Source organism: Apis florea, unplaced genomic scaffold (genome assembly GCF_048593485.1).
Source record: "Apis florea isolate Af1SG1 unplaced genomic scaffold, ASM4859348v1 contig_3081_pilon, whole genome shotgun sequence".
Taxonomy (NCBI): domain Eukaryota; kingdom Metazoa; phylum Arthropoda; class Insecta; order Hymenoptera; family Apidae; genus Apis; species Apis florea.
The window spans coordinates 3,512,071-3,529,099 of NW_028256703.1; the positions used below are offsets into that span (position 1 = coordinate 3,512,071).

The following is a 17,029-nucleotide window of genomic DNA, read 5'->3' on the forward strand; positions in this document are numbered from 1 at the left end:
GCGAACGTTGCTCCGCCTCCCTTTGGATTCAACGTTGCAGGTGATCAAACAGCGAGTCTCGGCGTTGTACTCTTGATCCTCTTCGCGCCGTTTGCAAAGCCATGAGTCTTCGTGATTTAGTCCCCTGGCTGATCTCTGGCTTTACTCTAAGGATTTCCACGCGTTGTTGACCGTGTGCCACTCTTCAAAGGGAGGACGATCCTGAAATGCGGGAAATTAGATTATCGAGTTTCTTCTCGCGATCCGTGTAACGATCTATCGAATAAGTAATTTGTTAAATTGTATTGATATTTATGGATGGAAAAATACGTTTCGTTTGTAAAAAAAAATCTATCTCTTCGCATAAAAGGGTAATAAAGGTAATAAAATTCGAATTGATTAAATTTCGATTGAATTAATAATGCGATGTAATTAGCAAGCGACAATTTTTCCATCGTACCTTTTTTTCGTCGAAGCGAAAAATAACATCCGCGAACACAGAGAAATGTAATTTTAATTCGATCGAAACGCGAAATTATTTCGTTCTAAATATTTAATTCGCAAGGATCGCTCTGTCGCCATTAAATGCTTTCCACCGATGAAACCAACGCTCTACCGTATTTTACCGTGACAAAGCTAGGGGACGATCAAAAAATTCGGAAACGAGCCGAGCATCCAATTACACTTGGCCTGTTTCGCGAGATTTGTACGGCACCAACTCCGTGCACGTCCGTCGGACGCGTGTCTCGGAAATCTAACACGAATCTCGCACGCTCTGTGTTAACGGAATGTTATGCTACGTGATTGAATCGCGTGACGACGATGTTACCCGTGGCTATATACCCACGCACACAGATCTTGAGTAACGCTCGCTCCAATTTTCCCACCCCATTCCTGCTTTCTGTCCATCGGATGAAAAAAGACTCGCTACCTTTATGGGGTTGCCACGTAGAGTCAGGGTCAGTGAATGGAGGACGCGGGGAGTATTGATCTTTTTCGTTCTTTTTCGCTTCGATCCCGCGCTGTCCTCGTCCTCTCGATGGAACTCGAATCGATCGGAGGGGGACGAAGGGAAGGGAAGGGGAGCAAACGTCGGAATACAATCCAGAAATATGGATCAGCGATGCCGTGAGAGTCGCGCTCGCTCGCATTAATACGTGGAAGATGGAAGGATGTAATGAAATTATTGCGGACTTGCGTGTCTACGTTCACTCGTTGGAATCCGTTGGATGGGTTTCGCTCGCTTGGATAAGATATTTTCGATTGGGCGACAGGTATTCGAGTCACGTGGTGAACATTGCTCGGCGGATAGAAAGCAACCAGTGATCGATCCAAGTGGCGATGTAATCAGAATTTCTTGATTACACTTTGACAGCTCCCCGCTGAATAGGAGACCCGGATTTTCTTTTCCACGGGATGCTGTAAATCTTATTCCGGCCATTCGTCGAGCCTCGTCGAGAGGTGCTCGAGATTTGTGCTCGAGAGGTTGGCGGAGGTTAGACGCTTCGAGCATGCTCCTCTGATTGGATTCCCTCGGGATGCACTTCGTCGTGGGCCAGTCTTTTCTAGCCTGCCCGCTCCCCGAGTTTCGGCCCACCGCCAACTTGGAGAGAACTGGGCAACCTCGAGAATCTCCCCAACCTTCCCTCCCCCTGTTTTCCTTCCCTCCCAATGGGAAACGGGACGGGAAATCCTTCGAATCCATTGTTCCCCGATGTCAAAAGCGACTTTATATAGGCCTGTTTTTTTTCCCCCCTCCCTTCACCAACTTTGTCTGATAATTAAGTTGGCGTAGTACTTTCCGGATAAAAGGAACCTGACAACGGCTATTGCTCCTTATCATAATTAGAGTTCTCAAAGCTTGGGTCTCTCTGGAGTTTGGACTGCGCCAATTCCAGGTATTCGTTCGAGTTCTTTTTTTTTTTTTTTTTTTTACTTATTTCGTTTTTCGCCAATTAACTTTCGCTCACTATCGCGTTGCAAGTAGACGGTGAACGGAGCGAGTTCCGTTCTCGAGAGAGGATCCTCGAGAATGGGAGACAAGTTATGACGTAATAACACCGCCTGACAGGAAGAAATATTCCAACTTTCTTCAGTAAGGAAAACACCGATCGTAACGAGTTATAAGATGAGAAGTACCGAGTACGATCTTGGATTAGACAAATCCTCCCTTTCCCATTTCCAGATTTATTCCCGTCCAGGTTATTCGTAAAAATGCCTTTTATAATTCCCCTTTACGGGGTGGGGGAAGAAAGTCCGGAAGCTCCTTCTTTTTGCCTCCGATACGATCGGCTCATATTCGACGAGGGGAATGAAATTTCCTCCCTCCGAAAGATGAGAACACAATCGACGTTCAACGTGTCCCTTATCGTGTAGCTAAGTTGGCAGTCGTGCACCTCCCAGGAGGAACCCGGTGACTTACAGCCACCAAGCTTTACTCTATCTTGATAGTCCAATGGTGATATACAGGCGCATGTTAAGCGCCACGACAATAATTCCCGGGGAAATACGTCGAATAACGCGGTTAACGAATTGTTTCACAGTTTCCACCATCCGTGACCGTTTATTATTGTTTCAACCGTTATCGATCGTATTCCAGATACCGATCTCGAATATCGAGCGAGGAGAAGAAGAAGAAAAAGAAGAAGAAACTTTCCGCTCGAAATACAAGAGAAACGAATTGTTTCTCTTTCGTTTCTTTTTTTTTTTTTTTTTTTTTAGAATGGAATGAAAAAAAAAAGAAAAGAAAAGAAAAAAAGAAGAAAACGTAATTACGCGTTTACCGCGTCCATTCTCGCACAAATCGAACATTTTTGAAATCAACCGATCCCGGCCGAATTAGCCCGAACGGTCTCGAGCGAAGGCGCAATCGATTTCGGGAGAAAGCTTTTTCTACCGTGCTCTACATCACCGGCCTTCCCCTATTTCCTCTTTTCACTTGGAGGCTTGGAATCGTCCGTGGATGATGGTAGAGGTGGTACATACACGTACACGTATATATATATATATATAAAAAAGCCTCTTCAACGTTACGTACTTTGAGGCAGAGCGTGTGTATATATACATAAGAGGCTTTTTTTGAATGAATGTCCATTCATGAAACTCTCGTTTTTCAAGTAACCAACCCATCCTCGCCCACCGGTTTCGTCCTTTTCTTCCTTTCACCGTCCTCCTCCTCCTCCCTCCCTCCCTCCCTCTTTTCTCTTCAACACTCGCAAAGCCGCGCCCGCGTGTTTGTGCCCACCAATGTACACCGTGTTTGCCCGCGTCTATGTTCCTTTGCTCCGCGCAAACTTGTTGAGCCCGATGCCGCTGTTCAGAGTAGATAGGTGGCGGACGGGCTCGTGGTGACCTTTTGTTACGGTTTGTCTTGTTTGCCACGGGATTACCCCTCTCTTCGCCCTTCTCCTTCCTTCCCCTTCCCCGTACGGTTGACGAAGTTACGCCTAAGACGACCGAACTAGCGCGGGAATCACGTTAACTGCAATTACCGAGTTGCCACGCCGAGTTGTTCCAGATCCTTCGGCAAACTTATCCTCGACAACTTTGTCCTCGATCGAGGACAAAGATCGCTCCTCTTCGTGGCCAATCGGATCGAAATATTCGTATAATAACGTTGTTAATGCATTCTCTTGTAATCGGTTTATTAAGATCCTTACACGCGCGTATTATTTTATGCACGACTCTCGTTCGTCGAGATCGAGATAAATTTTCCCGTTGCGCGTGATCGAATGTACTGTTCGATGGTAAAGGAACGGGCGCTCCGTGTATACCTTCGGATAGTAAGATCGATATTTGCACGAGAAATTTTTTTTTTTTTTTTTTCTTTACGGGAGAAAACTTTCGTCGAGAAGTTTTATTTTGGAATAAATTCGATTTCAACGATGGGTAGGGATTTAAAAGGTCCGACAGGTGATTTAATCGGCACGACACGTGAAACTCGAAAACGAGTTACGAAATAAAATGCCACAGATGTATGTATCCCGCGTGATGTGGTGCGGGCTGAAAGCTATTATCTGTTGCTCGCCCGCGTTAAAAGTCAAGTTTTAACCTGTGGTGGTTAATTGAGAATAGTTACGATACCGAATAAAAGCGGCATTGATTATCGCGATATTTAATGCACGAATTATACGAAGAGGGAGGAATTCGTATATCATTCTAACGTGAAAATGATTTACGTATTATAGGAATTTCATTCCGATATCTGTTTGCATTCGTAACGTAATATTTTATTTTTAGTTTGTTTTTAATTTAACTTTACTTTAGACGATATTGCGTTATTATTTAATAGCTCTCGTCTATCTAATCGTAACGAAACGATTGGTTTTAATAATAAATTTGGACCGAATAAATTATTTATTATTGTAATTTGTATTCATTGGTATTTGTCAAATTAATGAGATTAATAAATCTTTAATAATATGAATTCATAAAAAAATGACAAAATATAAATAAATTAACAGAATTATAAAAATTATAAATTAATAGGATATTGAAAATTATAATATTTAAATATTTCGTAATATTTCCTTGTTATAAATCTACAAAATATCTATATCGTTACCGATAATCGTTACCGATGTTAAAATCGCGAAATTTAATTTAAAATCGGAATAACGATAAAAAATTAAAAATTAAAAATATTGAATTACAATGTCAAACGCGAAAAAAAATGATCTCTCTTAAATTACAGAATAAATTACGAAACAAATAAATATTTGTAATATAATTGAATATTGAAATATTTTAAATTAATTGCATTCTTTCTGATGAATCGTAAACTGAACGAATATATATTATATATTATAATATTATATATATAACATTACATAACAATAATGTTAATAAATAATTAGATAAATATATTTGCTTTATATTTAAAATATATACAAACATTTATCAAAAGGTATTCAACTTACCGTTGGTAGCTAACACGCGATATTATATTCATTGTCCAAATCGCGAAAACTGGTGCACTCATGAATTAAACGAATGTATTAAAAATATATACACTCTCGAAAAAACACATGAAAATGTTACATTCACAAATAAGTGTATTTAAAACACTAACTCGCAAATAAATGGACGTAATATAAACATTAGCGAAATAAACATGTAAAATTATACACTCACGATTAAAATACTTTAAAACGCTTACAAAAAAATGTACGAATTATAAACATTCGCGAGTAGATGCACATGTAAATATTACCGTGCGCATTTTAAATATTCGGGAAAGAAAATTTTTATTATATTCGCGAATAAACATATTTAAAAAGTTCGCGAATAAAACGTACGTATTATAAACAGTCGCGTAAATATTACGCGTGTACTGTAAATTCGAAATTTAGATACGATTTTAAATTATATACGAAATTGGACGAATGTGTTTTCCACGCGTCTAAATGGCACGGCGGTCGAGACGGAACTGCGAATTCGATAACCGTGGCTCGATAAATAAAAGTCACGCGCTCTATCGATAACGACTCGAATAATTTTACAGAATATAAACTCTTCTACAATAATTATTATATTTGAGTATAATTTTAATTATAATTTAAAATTTAAAATGTAATAATAATATACACATATATATATATATAATTTAATTATTTATAATATTATAATTTGTTTAACTTATTAATTTTATCAATTTTTTATTAATACTTTATTAAATTATTAAAGTATTTATTAATACTTTATTCAACTTATTAAATTAATATAATCTTTTGTATAAAATTATTAGAATTTGGAATATATTTTTTAAAAAAAATTTTTTTCCAATAATTATAAAAACAAATTTATAAAACTTATATAAATTAGAGATTTATTTATAATCTTTATAAATTAATTATAATTTATAATTTAATTAATATAATTTTAATTCGTAAAATTAATTATAATTTTTAATTAATAATTTATAATGGAATCTTGAATTTTCAAATAATTTGTACGTCTCAGTGGTTAGTAGTTTTACGATCGTGAATTTTTTACGAATTCTACCTTACCAACAGTTAATACCTTTATAGCAGCTGAAGATTAATGGATTCCCTTATATAGATAGATAGATTTCAAAGCATAGAAATTGGGACAAAGTCAGATGGCAGCAAAGCTCGAATCGAACCAAACGTTATATCATCTCGAAACATTTTTCTCCGACGAAACAATCCCTTTTACTTTTTTCTTTTTTTTTCCTTTTCTCAATAATACTAATAGCGCAAACAAGTAAAATCCTCGATCGTATAAAACTTTCAAGTATATTCACGTATTTGGGACGCTGTTTCCGCTTTTCAAATATGCATCAAAGTTATTCATTCGTCCGAGGTCTAATCATTACAACCAAGCTCACGTATTGCCACTAAAACGATCGAGGGGGTGTCTGTCGGAAATTTCTCGGCATTCGAATCGTAGTTTCCTCGATCGTTCAACTCGTCGAATCGTATTGAGCGAGGTTAAAAGCCCGGGAGAGCGCGGCACTTCAAAGGGCAATGTGCACGCGTGCATAACTTATTGATGAGCTTCCACCTTTCATCGAAAGTTCACGGGCTCTTTTTGACCGAAGGGGGAGAGGTGAGGAGAAAAAAAAAACAATCAGTATTCGCCGAGGTTCACCGAAAATATCCGTTGTTCCGTCCATGGAATCGTTTCGTCGTCGAAACGTATTCTTTCTCGAGATGAAACAAAATCCAAACCAAATTTATTCGCTTTCCTTCGTCCCATTCCACTTCGTCCCGCTCGCGTGCGTGCATTTCGCGTGCACGAAGAGTAGAGAAGAATAGAAAATTTTAATTGCCCGATTTATCCAACTTACATCCCCACCCTCCACCCCTCTCCCTCCCCTCATCATCATCGTCCGTTCGCAAAAGTGGCGGCGGTAAGAAGAGGAATGCATCCTCCTCCGATCTCGATCGTATCCAATGGCAAAGGACGCGACGTCGCCCGGTATAACCGTCCGATTTTTCTTGCGCGCCCGAACTGCTTGGCCGGTAATTGGCCGTCATCCGGAACCATCGAAGCGTCCTCGCGAGGAGACGGGACTAAGCATCGACGAAGCACAAGTCGAACCGCGCTTGTCCATAAATCAATTAATTTTAGCCAGTTCGATATGCCGGGCTGGCTTAATTTAAATTCTTTCGGAAGCCTTTGGAATCGGTAGTGAGCAGCCGGGCCCGATAGAGCGGAGGCCGAAAGACCTCGCGTCCACCCGACGTCGGACGACGCCGGCCAGCCAAGGCCTTGGTGGGGGCTGATTGGTGACTTACGGCCGGCGGGGGGGAGGGAGAGGAGGAGGGACGAGGAGAGCCGAGGAGGATAAGCAGAGAAAGGGAGAGTAAAAGGGAGAGGGAGGGAGAGGGAGAGAGAGATGAAGGAGAGCAGACGCCACCTTAAGTATTTCTGATCGAATTCCAAATGGCTGGTTCGTCGTCCGGTCGGACGGTCGGTAAGAATTCAAACCATGACGAGCAAATGGACAAGAGCGTGCGTCGCTGGTTCGATCGTGGAGCACAGAGGGGACACGAGGATCTTTCTCCGCGCGAGGCAAGAGAGAGAGAGAGAGAGAGAGAGAGAGAGAGAAGGAAAGAAAGAAAGAAAGAAAGAAAGGGACAGGCAAAATAAGCAGCGGTGAAAATCGCGGCGCAAAAAAGGCGAGCGAACCGCACACCGAGTTCCTCGGGGCTAATCAGTTCGCGGGTCGATCGATGAACTCTCCCAACTACACGCCTCGTTTTCCCTTCTTTTTTTACTCTTTTCTCTTTCCGAGCCGCCGCCGTTGTCGTTGTCGTTGTCGTTGTCGTCGTCGTGCCGTGGACGCGAGTCGCGGCCAGACACCGCGAACGAAACTGCTAATGGTCGTTGCGTAATTTTCTAGCTCTCCCTTCGGTCCGATCAAAGACCCATTCGAGCCGATTATTTATAGAGGCGACCACGATTCGTTCCACACGATCAACTAATTCATCGTAATGCAACGTTCTTTTAAAATTCCTCCAACTCGCTCGAGTAAACGTTTTCCGCTTCTTCGTCCCTTTGCTTCGATTGAACCGAAAGAGAGCGAGAGAGAGAGAGAGAGAGAGAGAGAGAATTTTGTTCATTTTGCAAAAAAAAAAAAAAAAAAAAAGAAAGAAAGAAATAAATCTAGTAGCTTGTTTTCCATCCTCGCGTCAGGGACGCAAAGTTTCCAGTTCGAATATTAATGACGGGCATAGGTCTCCTCTCTCCCGTAACTAGGGTGACGAGGGATGCAGCGTCTGTTACTCCATTTGGAAGATCAATTTTGCATAGATCGTAAAGGGTAGGAAATTGCTTTTCATGAGAATGTAACGGGGATCGTATATCAAAAGCAAAACTCGAGGCGATCGAACGGATTCCGTCTCCGTTTCTCGACATCGGGAGGGGGGGGGGGGGGACGGGATCCCGTGGCGCGAGGACGATCGTGGACGTTCGTTAATTTGGCGGGAAAAGGAGGGAGGGAGAGTCCGGTTTTGACTGAATTCCCGCGGAAACGCGAGGGGGTGGCCCTGGAAGAAGAAGGAGCAACGGGGCGCGCCATTTTGTGTGTCCCATCGGCTTGTTACGGCCGGCACAAAGCGCATCGCGTGCAACCTAATGAGAGTAATCACTTAATAAAGGCGGACCGGCATCGCGTGACGCTCTACACGCGCATAACTGAGAATCAATATTTGATTTTCTGGTTTCTCCGCCGGCGCGGATCCTCTTGTTCCTTCCCCTTTTTTTCTCCCATCCGGTGAACGATCCGAGGATTCTCTCTTCTTTTCTCCTTTTCCTTCCTTCCTTCCTTCCTTTCTTTCTTTCTCGATGGACGCCACTTTACGAGAAATAACATGTATTTTACTGCTCACCGAGAAATTGATCGTTTCTTCTCTGTTTCAGACAGGACGCATCATCTGATGGATGCTTGGACGGGTTCGGTCACGCTCATCGGCGTTTCCTTCGAACACCGACTAATGGAGACCCTTGTCAGCCAATTCGTCAGAATTCGTGAGTTTATGGACCAATCTGTTTATCTTAACAAATTGCATTTTATATTCGATTTTTTTATTCGAGCGTCTCGCATGCGCGTGCGCATTTCTCTTGTTTTCATTTTCTTCCCTTCCCTTCTCTTTCGTCTTCATTTTCACTTTCATCCTTTCGCTTTCATTTTTATCGGCGCCCATCTTCGAGCCGAGAGTTACTGGTTTAACGGAGTTTAACTCCTTTTTTGCCGGTATTTAATTACCAATTAATTAAGATGACTCAGTCCCACCATTTAAGTCTCTCCTCCCCTCCCATCGCATAGTCCGAGAAGCTCGTCGCGTACTCGTGGCTCGCGGTTCTTCTCCAAATCGATTCTTCTCCTCTCGTGTGTGTCGTATCGGCCCGAAATCGTACGATCTTTGTCATTCAACAGCGGTAACCGATCCGGTAACGATCGGTTCCCACATCGGTGGAATTAGCATCGTCCCGTCATCAGTCACTCGTTTTGACACGGCGAAAATAAATAGTCCGGCCGAGGAGACAGACAGGACGATAGACGATGGAAGGGAGAGGAGAGGGCGAAAAAAAAGGGGTAGAAGGATCCCGACTCGCTTTCACGGGGCCCGATTTCGAACGGTTCCCGATTCGAAAAGTTCGATCGAAATGTGTGATTCGCGGCGCGAATTTTCTACACATGATCGCGCCTCTCCATCCATCAAAACTCTCGCACGGCCAGATTTTTAGCGGGGTTCTGGATCGAGTCCAGAAAATCCATTTGTCATTCCACGTTGTCATTCTCTCCTTTCCTCCACGTTTTCCTCGAAAAATCGCTCCCTTTTTTTCTTCCCTTTTTCACGTTAATCTCTCCGCCTTTTTTGCGCATCGAGAATCCCCGTCCTCGAGTCGAGATTCTTTTTTTCTTTCCCTCTTTCTCCTCGTCGAGGGGGTCGATCGAGATCGAGAGGTAATCGTCGAGCGAAAAATTCCGTTTTCTTCGATCTTCCACGATTCTAAAGATACGGAGAGGGATAATAACGGAATTTAAGCGGCGGTACAGGCGGAAAGATTCCATTGTAAGTTAGGGGGATATTATTATTATTACGTTTGAGGGAGGGGGAAGAAAGGGGTAAAAAAGGGTGGAGGCCCAGGTGAAAATGGAATTTTTATCCAGCCGGTCCGTACGAAATTCTAATTTGACGTTGGAAACTGACGAGCAAAAGGGTGAAAAAAAAAAAAAAAAAGAAAGAAAGCGGGGAGGAAGTTCATTTCACCCCTTGGGAAAGGATTTTTACGTATTATGCGCGGCTACCCGTCCCGCACGAAAGGGTGAGACGGAGGGTCGAAATCGTAGAAAATGATAAACAGGGTGAATCTTATTCAAATAGAAAGACAAGATCCTGGATTTGAGGCAGGAACCCCGGGAACCTTTCGTTTATACCTGAGCCATGGGAAAAAGCCACGGGACGTTCAACTTTCCTCTATCGATTTCTCCTCTCCTTTTCTTTTTCCTTTTTTTCCTTTTTTTTTTTTTTTTTTTTAAAATCCGCGCGCGTATCCAGACAAACGTATCCAAGTACGTACGCAAGTGGATATTTTAGCGAAATAGCGTCAAACGCGACGACCGTCAGTCGCTCGCGAATAAATAATCGTGTAACTTAACCTCCGCTTAAAAAAAAAAAAAAAAAAAAAAAATAAGAAGAGAGAAATAACGTCGAAGAGTGTGGAAACAACGAACGCACGCACACGTATACACACACAAGAAAAAAGAACGAGAGGAAAAGGTTAATGGATGCTGGCCCGATCTTTCGTTCCGTTGGAACGCGATCGCCACGAACGAAACCGACACCGCGTGCTCCAGGATATTCCGCCGCAGGATCAGGATCTCTCCGTGCGCGGACAGTATCACGATCTACCGTCAAACCCGATCAAAAGCCACTGCTGCCTTTCGTAGGGGCCGAGAACCGGCTTCGCGTGGACCGACTAAAAAAGAAAAAAAAACGGAGAGAGAGAGAGAGAGAGAGAGAGAGAGAGAGAGAGAGAGAGAGAGAGAGAGAAGAAAAAAGAAACGAGTTCGAGTATCGAGAGAGACGCGCGAGCTCGGTTAGGTAAGTCCGAAAATTCGGAATCCCTTAAGAAAACACAGCTGGTGGCGCGTAGATCAGGTAACTGTAGCGCGAGGGTTCCGTAGGGGTGAATGGGGAGGAGGAGGAGGAGGAGGAGGAGCAGTATCGAACGATAATACGGGGATAGAATATTGTGAGATGACATCTTGCGCAATTTTATTTTTCTTTTTTTTTTTCTTTCTTACATTCCTTCGCTCCTCTTTCTTTTCTCTCCGTTAAACGGTACGTCTTCCCCCTCCCCCTCCCCCCGGTCCTTCCTCATTCAAACGCGCGACAGATTGAAAGGGTTCGCACAGGAGGGATATTCGATTTCCTCCTTCTCCTCCTCCTCGATCTCGCCCCCCCCCCCTTACGTTCACCCTTTCTGCTGGAAACCTACCTGCCCCACTGTTTTCGCTTCTCGAGTTACTAAAGACGCGGAAATCCAGAAATCGCGAAGCTCGCCCGACCAAGGGAGATCTTTCTTTCCTCGATCCCTCGATCGATTTCAATGGCCCTGCTACTCTACCCGACTCTCTCTCTCTCTCTCTCTCTCTGTGTCTGTCCCCTTACTCTCCACCCCTTTCTCGTCCCTGTAAAGGTCCTTCTTCTTCTTCGATCCCCTCCTTTCTTCTTCTCGCGCGTTTTTCTCCTTTCTTCCATCACGGACTTCTATCCGGGGTTCTTAACCCCTTTTTTCCCCGTCAGCTGCCACGTAACAGCTGTATACGAGTCGGTCGGCCAGACTCGAGGCGAGCGCTCGCTCGCGATCGTACACAGCTTCGCGCGCGCGTGTGCGTGAACCGTGCTCGTCGCCCGAGTTTCGATATTATCCGCGAGCGGGTCCTTATCTCGATCGACCCGATTTCGACCCGCGTCCACCAATCGTTACGCAAACCATTATTGCTACCCCGCTTTATGGGATTCTCGAGTTTGTTTCTCGAGAGACGCGGAAGGGGAGGTTTTTTCGGGCTCATTGTGCTCGTTCGAATACCACGAGAGAGAGAGACGGATAAGGATCGCGAGACGAGGGAAAGGGTCGACGAATTCGTTCTTCTCTATGGATATATAGTATATTTCGTTCGTCGTACGTTCGTCCACTCGAGCGGAGTGGAACGTTGCTGCGTCTACCTATCGCCTTTGCTCGATATATATATATATATTGTATATATATGTACATATATATATATATATACAATGCGTGGAACCGTTTCTCCGAACTCGCGTTTCTGTTATTTATTCGAGGCATGCTCCATTTGTGTTCGGGCTGGCAAAGTGCGTTGGATGGGCGCGGTGGCGGGAATGTGACAGTCGTCAGAGAGCGGTGGTTGACGCGAAACTCGCGTTCGGGACGGGAAAGATAATAAAGATCGGGGAGAGGGAGGGAAGGGACGACGGACGAGTTCGGTGAGAAAGTTGGGCCGGCTCCCACGCGAACAGTTGGAGGCGGCAGGGAGACAGCCATTATCGCGGGCAAATATTTAGAGGGAGACGTTGCTTCGTTCGTTACGTTTCTGTCTCCGTTTCCGTCACCCGAATCCGTCCGAGTTCGAACCGCCGCAGTTGTTTTGGGTAATTGAATTCGGACAGCTTCGAGTGGCCGAGAGGGACGGTTCACGGGCGGAGTGTCTGAAAAATCTCGAGTCAGAGGCCCGAGGCGTGATCCCCCGCTCGAAACGTGACTCGCGTGAAATTCCCGAGATCTTACCAAGGCCCCGTAGAAAAGAAGAGAGAGAGAGAGAGAGAGGGGGGGGGAGAAGGAATAGAGAGAGGGAGAGAGGATGGAGGGGAGGGGGAAGAAGGAGAAGGAGAAGAAAAAAAAAATCCTGTTTCGGGGATCGTGGATCGGCTTAGTGTCGTCTATGGATCTAACCGTGTACGTGAAACGAAAGGATCCAGCCTGTTTGAAAGGAAGGAGTCACTGTAAAAATAGGCCGAGATAATGGAGACCATTGAACGGTTACACGTGTCCGGGGGAAAAATATAAGAAAGAAAGATTTCTTTTCCTTCGTCCGATGACTTTTCGAATCTTCGATCCCCGTTTATCCTTCCCGTTTTATCCCCGTTTGCGATTATCCGCGTTCGTTTCTTTTTTTTTTCCTCCCCCTTTTTTTTTTCACGTAGATCGTAGTCGACGCGTCCTCGATATCGTTCTGCCAAGAAAGAAAAAGAGAGAGAGAGAGAGAGAAAATCATCATCCTCCTAGAACGCACGAAAGTAAAACTCGAGTCGACTGGTCGACGTCTCTCTCTCTCGAGAGAGTTCGTTGCACCCTTTGAAGTCGTCTCGCCCTTTAAATTCCACGCCGTCCCCCCACCCCTCGCTCTCTCCAACACCCCCGCGCCAACTTCTCACTTTCGTAGCAGCGAGTCTAGTGGCTCTTCCGATCCGAGAAATCCCGCCACTTCTGATTCAACTGTAAATTTCTCCTCCAGACCCACTCGAGGCCTCGTTTTCGTTTCACGACGCGGATACGAGACGCGTCGAGAAGGCCCGATTCGATTAATTCGAAACGGGGCTCGCCACGTTCGTTTTTCGGATCGGAACACGAGTTACTGAGAACGCGGTAATTTTGGCCCGCGATATCACGGCCGGCCAGAAGCAGCTCTCTCTCTCTCTCTCTCTCTCTTCCCTGTTCTCCGTCGTATTCGTCATTTTTGGTGGTGTTCAGACACCGAACGAAAGCCGGATCCGAGATAGGGACTTGAGAAACAGCAGGCACCGAGCATCATCCCCTTTCCCTCTGTTCTGCTCTGCTCTGTCGATTCCTAAGAAAGGAACGCGCACATGGCCCTATATCGTTCCACGCCACTTATCCTTCTCTTTTATAATTTTAGATTTCGGAATATACCCTCTAATGATTCGGTCTTCTTTCTTCTCGAAATTTCGAGAGAACGCGTCATCCGATTTATATATATATACATATATATATATATATATACATAAAACTCGTATTTGTACGACGAATCGAACGAAGTCGAGTCTGTCGCGCTTCGCAAGACTTATCTCGAATTCTTCTCCGTCGAATCTCCATCGTTGGTAAAATTGGGAAACGGAGCGGGTGGGTTTGTGGGAAACGAGGTAATTTCACGGATTGACAAGCGGCTCGCCCACGATTTTCCAGGGTTGCGAGAATCGATTTCCGGTCGGGGAAGCGCGTATATTTTTGGAATACTCTGTTTTTGGTAATTTGCGCCTGTATTTCCGTGGTCGCTGCGAAAAAAAAAAAAGAAAAAAAAAGGAGAAAACGCCACCCCGCATGGGGCAACGAAAGAGGGTTCCGACGAAATCGGGGAAACTCCAGGGGGCCGACTCCGATCCACCGATCGATTAATCATTCTCGTTTGTATTTACCTTCGTACCTGATCGTTTCGCCTTTTTTTCTTCTTCTTTTTTTTTTTTTTTTTTTACCGCTTCTTTCTCTTTGTGGGGAGGACCGACCTATTCGTGATTTCTTCGTTTCTCGAATTCCTCGGATCGCGCGTTTTTTTCTCTTTTTTCCTCCCCTCCTCCTCCTCCCTTCTCGCTTCTCCAAATCGCGCGTACGTTTCTCATCGAGAAGGGGTAGGCCTCTTTCTTCGTACGATTCATCGATCAGATCGCGATGAAAGAGTTTCCATGGCAGCGTGAAAATCTTAATGATCGAACGGCATGAGAACGTTTTTAATCGTTCTTCCACTCGTCGATCAAAATCGACGATTCTTCGAAAAAAGTTTCTCTCGCTTCTCGTTCGTTTTCCTCTTTTTTTTTTTCTCTTCAATCCAGTCGAATACCAGTCGGATCATTCCTTCTCTAATTTCCACTTCATCCACAGTAAATATTCTTCTTCGGAATTTCAAATTTTTAGAAACTACGAAGAAGAAGTAAAAATGTTAAAACCCTGATTTATTCTCGAACAAGTTTTTCAAGAACAAGTTTTCTTTTTCTCCCTCTCTCTCTCTCTCTTTCTCTCTCTCTCTTTCTCTTTCCCCACACGTCATCCCCCAATTTAGCCGATTTGTCCGGACGAGAGACAAATCGTGCCACTTCACGTGTTTCTTCCGTTTCCCACGTAATTCCCGCTCGGCATCTTCGAGTCATTCCACGTGGCACGATGGTACCTGATTCCGTGTTAATTCCATCTGCCTGTGTCTCCCTGCCGTGGAAACGCGAGGAAAGGCGAGTTTTTGTCGCGCCGGAAGTCCTGATTCAACTCCAGCCTTCGAACCTCCACAACAACCTAACCCTTCAAGGATTTTTTTGTTTTTCACCAAATACACACACACACACACACACACACACACACACACACACACACACACACACAACACATATATATACGCCATATTGTCGTGGGAACGAGATCGAGAGACGCGGTCACGAGGGGGCCCAGATTACTGTACTATATTTAAATATCGTCGTAACTGGTGGAAACTTTTTCCAGAGAAACCCATCGAAAACTTCCTCCTCCTCCACCCCCCCTTCGTTCGTGTGCATATATTTTTCTCGAGCGCGTCCCTCTTCTCCCTTTAACCGAATATCAATTTCTCTTCTTTTTTAAAATAAAAAAAAAAAAAGGGAAGCCGATTCCAGCTGCTGCTCCGCGCTCAACCCTTCGAACGTGCACCAACTTGGAAGAAAATTTGAAACGTCCTCATCTAACCAGATATTAACGCTTTGCACTCGTATTTAAATATTTAAGAAGAATATTTATCGATTGAGTGACAATAGTTAGAATAGAATAGAATTTGCTTAGAATGAAAATACGTGTATAATAATAAAATGTAGGATGGCGACAAATGGTTAATTCTACGTAGGTCAATTGTTACGAAATTGTTATTTATCCACGGATTAAGAATTTGAAGATTCGATTCTGGCCGCGCACGAGATAATAAATCGAATCTAATGAGAAGTAGTTTCTAATCGGCGGCGATAGATGAACAACGATAAGGAAACCCGCGAGTATTTTTACGAATTGCGAAAATGACCGAAATTTGTTATCGATAAGATAACGGAACGGGATAAAAAGTCGAAATAGAAAAGGGGAAAATACGCGAAAAAACACATCTCGCGTTGTTGTCCCGTGACGCTCGAACCGATCGAACAATGCGTTCTCCATCGAGAATGCGGCAAATTCCCTTTCTCGTGGCGAGCACGTTCAACCGACTTTTCTCCAAACCGTTCCTGATCGCCCTTCTCAAGATTTCTTGACAGTGAATTCCGCGTCTGTCCCGCGCGCTTACGACACCGATCGATCGCGATCGCGCGCTCCTAAGAGAGGCGAAACGGTAATCCGGCCGACCGTGCACGCGCGGAACATCCTCGCCTGTGAACAGAGAGAGGGAGAAAGAAAGAGAAAGAGAGAGAGAAAGAGAGAGAGAGAGAGAGAGACCTTGAGGAGGAGAGTCCGCAGCTGCATCCTTGCACCGCCCCCGTGGAGAAGGTAAAGGACAAACGTATAATATGATCTAACAGATCGTAGCCAAGCGGCATCGTGCGAATCGCGAAATCTCGATCCATAGATCCTCTCTCTCTCTCCCTCCCTCCCTCCCTTCTTCTTCCACCCTTCCCCCTCACCCTCGGTCCCGATCTTGAAATTTTATCGTCTCGGTTATGCTTCCATTGTTTCGTGCCCTGCCAACCGGTATTTATTATTTAATCTTCCTTTTCGTGAGAATAATTGACGCTCCCCGACTCGTCTGCTCTCCTCGTCTCGCGTTAACATCGCGCGATAATGTCTTCTTCTTTCTTTCTTTCTTTCTTTCTTTCTTTCTTTCTTTCTTTCTTTCTTTCTTTCTTTTTTTCTTGATTTTCCCCTCGACTTTCGAATTCCTTCGAAACACACGTACGTACGTATTTGTACGTCGAATCCGCGGATTCAACGAATGAAACGGGGAGGGAGGGAGGAGGGGAGGACGATGAATTATTATCGGCATTATCGAGCGTGATTTATAACGGAGATAACCGAGACCGTGATAAAGAAACTGGGGAAAAAC

General features: G+C 44.2%; 1 protein-coding gene across 1 annotated transcript in view; it reads left to right on the forward strand.

The window, feature by feature from the left end:
• Window positions 1-17,029, forward strand: part of LOC100864844 (zinc finger protein castor homolog 1) — a 201,577-nt gene that overhangs the window by 42,268 nt on the left and 142,280 nt on the right. The window contains exon 2 of the mRNA XM_086909288.1: window positions 8,869-8,976. The gene's annotated coding sequence lies outside the window, so the exon portion shown is untranslated. The remainder of the gene's footprint in view (window positions 1-8,868; window positions 8,977-17,029) is intronic.